This window comes from Plutella xylostella, chromosome 4, assembly GCF_932276165.1.
Source record: "Plutella xylostella chromosome 4, ilPluXylo3.1, whole genome shotgun sequence".
Taxonomy (NCBI): Eukaryota; Metazoa; Arthropoda; class Insecta; order Lepidoptera; family Plutellidae; genus Plutella; species Plutella xylostella.
The window spans coordinates 9,734,112-9,740,931 of record NC_063984.1 but is presented as its reverse complement, the minus strand read 5'-3'; the positions used below and the strand labels follow the sequence as shown (position 1 = coordinate 9,740,931).

The following is a 6,820-nucleotide window of genomic DNA, read 5'->3' as shown; positions in this document are numbered from 1 at the left end:
ATTGGTGGACAAACAACAAATTGATTATTTCAACCAAACACTATAACGGGATTCGATTTAGTTGTGTTTGAAGCGATTTCGGAACGTCGGAAAAATACAAAATAATGCCATATTTTAATTTTAAACCTCGTAAAACATTAATAATTAATTAAATCGAAAAACATTATAAAAGACGACCGAATAGCGTAGTGGTTAGTGACCCTGACTACTGAGCCGAAGGTCCCGGGTTCGATTCCCGACTGGGGCAGATATTTGATTAAACACAGATATTTATTCTCGGGTCTTGGATGTGCCCGTAAAATAGCAATAGGCCCGCCCCCTATTACATTGGGACTAAACATAACACTGGCGAAAAGTAGGTGCAGCAATGCACCTCTGCCTACCCCGCAAGGCAGTACATTAGTACAAGATGTGAGTGTTTGTTGTTGCTGTTGTAAAACATTGATCTCATTATTTGATATTCGTCTTTATACTTAATTGACTGTATAATTAATTACTTATTTTACTTAATAACATTTCGATATCGAATTTCCATGTCAAGTTACGCGACAAATATTCTAGTCGTAGAGTCGTAGGCACTATTGAACTGTCGGAGTAAGAGTACATACGTAATAAACCTATACAACTTCCTGACTTATTTATTACTTACATAAGTAACTTAAATAACAAAAAAAAACTTGAGTAAATAAATGTCTTGAATCAGAAATTGAGTTTATATTCACTGCGTTTAAATTAGAATAACAGCTATCGTTTCTATAAAAAGGGACAACAATGGCCGCAGTCAAATTAGTTTGACACAAAAACTGGCGTTTAGTTCCGTCGTCGCGTCCGTTGACACTGTTTAACGTTGTCAGGGTTGACACTAGGTGATGTTATGTACTTTTATGTTATCTATTGGCCTCTAGTACGGGTTTTACAATTTACGTAATTCAATTCAATCTTTGTTTGTGACTAACACAGCAAATTCGGCCAATTTACGATTGTGTTAAGGTACACACTATGTTTATAGCTGTCTTTACGGTGGAGATTTAAGGATATTTACAAGGTTAATACCTGAAACAAACAGACGGACACAATTTATACAGGGACATCACAGACAGAGGGTTAGTATATTATAATGAACACATACAAATTTATAGTTTAATATTGTTAGTTTTGAAGATTTTATACAGGATGTTTGCGATTGGGGTATGTACAAGTGTTAGTAGGTAATTGATATTTACAGGTCTTGGGATAGAGGAAGGGAGGAAATCATAGAGGGAGGTTTGTAGGTTAGGAAACTCAAAGAAAAGGTGGTCGACAGATCCTTCGCTGGTGCCGCAGTCACAAACCGAACTGTCACGCACCCGATTCCTAGCCAGGTGCACCGGCGTGTACGCATATATGACCAAGACGGAGTCTGCAGATTGTCGAGGTGGAGGGTTTATCTAGGAGTCTTGCTCTAAAAAACCATGGCCTTTTGTTTACATATGTGTTTGGATTAAGGAGTAATACTTACCTTCAATTTACGTAAACGAAAAAAGTTTTGGTTTTCTTCTGTCACCTGCATACATTATCTGTCAAAAGTTTCATGACAGTTTCCGCTAGAGGCGCCACATTGTATGCGAGAAAACTGAAACTTTTATAGTTTTCGACGTACTGTACTAGACCTAATAACTTTTCGTCCGTATAAGTTGATACCAAGTACAAAATTTCAACACTCTGATAAATACACACGTGAGTTCACACATGTGGAGGTCCTAGTCTAGATTTTCAGGTTTTTCTCACCATGTTACCTTCACTATAAGACGTGGTATCACGTGGTAGGTATACAGAATTGTATTTGAATTCAATAAGACTAAAGAATTTGTATGACGAGAATGTAACTGCTACATCACTTCGGCTCTATTTACATTCACGGACAATGAAACACCAGTTCAGAGCCATATGGAACATACTGGCAGATGGAACCTTTTCATTGCACGTTTGTGCATTTAAAATTTAGGGATGTATGGCATGTTTAGGTGTACCTATATAATACATATATTATATAAATAACAGCCCTGAAAAGCAGCTTAATCTTCAAACTAAGCGTATTTTCATTGTCTGTAGTTAGTTGTAAATTAGGCAGGCATCAGCGCGTTACAAATGTACTCAGTACTCACCAGTGAGTAAGAATACAACTTGAATAACATTATGGGTTAAAGAAGACTTGTTTTATCCAAAATGAGATAGGATGTCTAGTCTAGCTCAGTACTTATATATATTTTTTAGACCTAACTCTAGCCAGTTGCCATTATGTCAAGAAATCAAGATCAACACATCCAGGGATACACTTGTGGGCAATGTTTTCTCATTATCCCGCTCAAGCTGGATTATATGTATAGAGTTAAATTTTATCTCAATTATTAACAGGATACTCGTGGATAATATATGGACACTTCGTAAGATAATTAAAACGTAAGCTGCCACAATCCACAGAGTCACGGATATAGATACGGGAAACGACAGCCGACACAAAACAAGTGAGAAAACACTTCATTCCCCTTTTTACACAGAAACATTATCACCTAACAATTTTACAACAAATATAAAAGTCGGTATAATTAAGTTAATGCAATTATAGCCCCAATGAAAACATGCTCTATGGTCAACTGCGCACATCAACCTTTGCTTTGTTTGCAGTTTAAAAAAACAAGTTGTTTTTTTATTATTAGAAAAGTGCAGTGATGCCCTTCGTGAAATGCCAACTGTCAGTGTCAAAATATGAGCTTGATACGACTTCGTTATGGGGGAAATGCAATCCTAACTTCCTAACTAATATTATAAATGCGAAAGTAACTGTGTCTGTCTGTCTGTCTGTTACTCTTTCACGCCAAAACTACTGAACGGATTTGAATGAAATTTGGTATACATATGGTCTAGACCCTGAGAAAGAACATAGGCTACTTTTTATCCCGGAATTCCCACGGGAAAACGTTTTAAGGCGAAGCGAAGCTCGCGGGAACAGCTAGTATGGTATAAGTCTTGTATTATTTATTACTAGCTGTGCCCGCGCGCTTCGCTTCGCCTTAAAAAGTTTTCCCGTGGGAATACCGGGATAAAAAGTAGCCTATGTTCTTTCCCAGGGTCTAGACCGTATGAATACCAAATTTCATTCAAATCCGTTCAGTAGTTTTGGCGTGAAAGAGTAACAGACAGACAGACAGACACAATTACTTTCGCATTTATAATATTAGTTAGGATGAATATAATACCTATTACCTACCTACTTAGCTAATAAAGTTAAACATGCACTATTACTATACTCTAGGTACATCCGATTGAACGGAGCGTTTATGGATGCAATGTGAAAGTTATCTTCACTATAATAAGTTTATTGTTTAATGATATTATAATTTTTATCTAAATTTTTTTTTAACAGATACTTATGAGGTAAAGTCACCTTCTCCATTCAATACTAACTACCTGTAGGTATTATCATAATTCTATAATTTTTTAGCAGAGGAGGCTGAAGGGTAGTATCCATGGTATGAAAATCATAATTCTATAATTTTTGGAATCTGACAAACATGTTTTAAATAACCCCTCATCTCCCCAATACCTGAAGTGCAAGTTTTCGTTTTTGTGTTCTCATTCTCAGGGTAGAGCCATGAGGTCGGTAGAAAACAAATTGTTGAGCATTCCTGATCATAATGCTGCCTCCTATAGCGATTCATTTGCAATGAAGGCAGCATGTTTGTGGAACTCCTTGCCAGAGGAAGTACGACAGTCACCATCAATGGCAACTTTTAAAAAAAATGTTAGACATCACTATTTTGAATCATTAGGTTGGCAGGTAAAATAGATATATAGGTATATATATTTATATTTATGTAGTATATATTTATATATAAGTTATATGTTATAATATTATGTTTATTTTATGTTGTAATCATGCACTGTTAATTTAATTTTAGATTTAAACCATAGGCTAATTTCTGTTTGATAATTATTAATTGTACCTACTCAAGTTAGTTAAAGGATCTAATGTCATTTATCTTTCACCCAGTCGTAGGTTGGCTGGAAGAAATTGCTTTTTGGCAATAAGCCCGCCTTTGTATACGTCTTGTGTTTTGATTTGTAACTGTTCTCTTTTATGTTTGCTTGTGTATGTGTACAATAAAGTGTATATAAATAAATAAATAAATGTTTGTCAGATTCCAAAAAAATATAAAATTTTCATAATAATATACATAATAATATATGTGTAACTGTACAGTCAAACCTGTCAATGTAATTAAAACCAGTTGAGTAGCCAAAGCCAGAGCCCGCATAAATTCACAACGAGCCCATAGTTCACATTGGCCAATTTACCATATTTTCTCCCGCCAAATAAGGCTGAGCTCTCACTAAACATCGCGTGAGCCTGAACATTAAATTCTGCCTATTGTGTTAGTATGATCGTACCTTATTGCATCACCAGCTTTTGTAGAGCTCCCGCACCCCGCTCTCCCGGTTCTTCTCTCATATAAAGAGTGGTGAACAGTCTATCGCTAGGGGTTCAATCAATTTTGGTGGTATTGTTTAACAATATCGATATCTCGTTAGTAGCGTGATTTGTGTGTAGTAATGTGCTGTATTGGTAGTTAATACCACTGAAATGGGTATTTGAATTACTATTTCGATTTTAGCGTTTCAATTTGGCTAGCTCCGATAGTTTATTTGATAATAAGGATTTCTGGGCTTGTTAATCTGAGATAAATAGGCGTATCTAAACATTGAGCAATTGTATGTATTTGAAAAATAACTCACAATAACCACGGAATATCTTTTAGTTTCTTGAAAAAGAAAAAAAGGAAAATGCCAGCAGAGCAATTTAAAAGTTAACTGTTAATTTTGCATGAAACTTTGCTAACTATCAAACAACCTTACACTGAAGTTATTTGGCGATTAAGCGTTTCTGAAAGTAAATTGGTGATTATTATGTACGTTCAAGTTAGTTTAATCACGCTAGAAGCCATTTGGAAGAAAGTTTTCTTTAACTGCATTAAATTAAGAACTTTTGGGTTTATTTCGAATATTGTAACAATAACATAAATCTACTTAGGTACTTATTTAACGACTTGGGGTGGTATCCTTGTTATATTGAATGTTTAGTTATCTATTAATGGTTTTGTTTAAAATCGTAGAGCAAAAGTTGTCCAAAAGGACCCCTTGAGCCACCCCCTTTCAGCTTTCTATACCACTTTAAATTAGCAACACCCTATATAAATGGCGTGACCTACTTAAAAATCATGTATGTAAGTAGGTACATACCGAACTACAATACCACTTTGAAACACCTATACTTACATACACTACTACACTACCATAAAATAATAATCATTCTAATTTGCTTTCCTAATAGCATGCTAAATCACATTAAATCCAGCAGTTAACAAATTCAATTTGTTTTCTGCATTAAGTTCGCCTCATTATGTTATTTCAAAGCACTCCATTTATTACTGTTTTGCATGCCCAACGGATTTTATATGGAATAGCTTACCAGTTCATACTAATTTAATTGAACCGTTTAATGCTATTTTAAGAATTGGCTGTGGGTTTTTCATGCATTCTTAGAGCAGTGGCGTTACCACGTCCGTTTCTCTGAAACGAGATTCTGGTTCAAATCCAGTGACTTTTTTCAGTCACAGAAATTTAGGCCATACACGTATGTAATGTTAGTACCATGTACTGTACAGAGGCAAAGTTAACTAACAGTGCCTAAAATGAGAAGGTGGTAGCTGGAAGGAGTTCAGTGAAAAGTTAAATAAAACTGAGCCAATCGGGTGCCACGTTGGTCGACACGAAACACAAAGTAAAGATAGCAATAACAATAAACTGAGGCGGCATTCGCAAACGGCTAATCCCCCCTTAATAAAGTAATAATCGAACGCGCCGCAATATTATACCAACGTAATCATTATAGCGTTGTAATTATTACAGCAACGTAATTTATTTATTTATTTTTTTATTTATTTATTTACTACAGCTGTAATTATTACAGCTTTGAAATAGCGCCGAACGCAACAAAGTTCCTACGTGATTGGATTTAATTAATGCAAGCTTTATGATTTTGTTTTCATTATTCTGTAACAAAATGTCACGCGCAATTTTATTATAGTTCTTATTTGTAAAGAATGAATGTTCAATTTCATTGTTACAACAATGTATTGATTTATGAGACCACGTCTTCGGGCGTCTTTATAGATAAAGATGGGTATGACGAATAATTTCGGCCGATGTTGCAACGGCGCCGTGGCTTAGTTGGTTAAAGCGCCTGTCTAGTAAACAGGAGATCACGAGTTCGAATCTCGTCGGGGCCTACTCATTGAGTGAGATACTCTTTTTGTGTTTTAGTTTTTTATATTATAACTTTTTCATTTTTCATTTGTGTTATTTCATTACCTATTGTTTTTTTCACTCAATGTAATTATGCGAAGGAAGCTTGCCTATAATACAATCAGTAGCGCCATCTATCGGTATTCCACTGTATAACAAAACATTTTAATCATTTTTTGTTTTGTACGTAAAGTTTAGGTTTAAGTAGTCCGCATTTTTATTTTTTATTTTATTCCATTTTTTTGGGAAATAATAAATCCTACATATCCGACGAAACCGTTCATTTCCGTGGACACATTTTGTATAATTAATGACATCACCAATACATTATCTAGAGAGTAGGGGCAAGTACATTATCCTAAGTCCAAAGTCCTAACCTACCTAACCTATCTCCCATGTGTCGTCGGCGGCCACAAACAGAGTCATAAAGGAGAACAATACGGTCTATAACAAGCCAATCAGAGTTATGATCGAGCGC

The 6,820-nt window shown here is 35.3% G+C and overlaps 1 non-coding gene across 1 annotated transcript; it reads left to right on the top strand.

Annotated features, from left to right (window-relative positions):
• Positions 1-6,252: 6,252 nt before the first annotated feature.
• On the top strand, positions 6,253-6,326 carry Trnat-agu. The gene has a single exon. It is a non-coding gene; the product is annotated as a tRNA-Thr (tRNA).
• Positions 6,327-6,820: the final 494 nt, after the last annotated feature.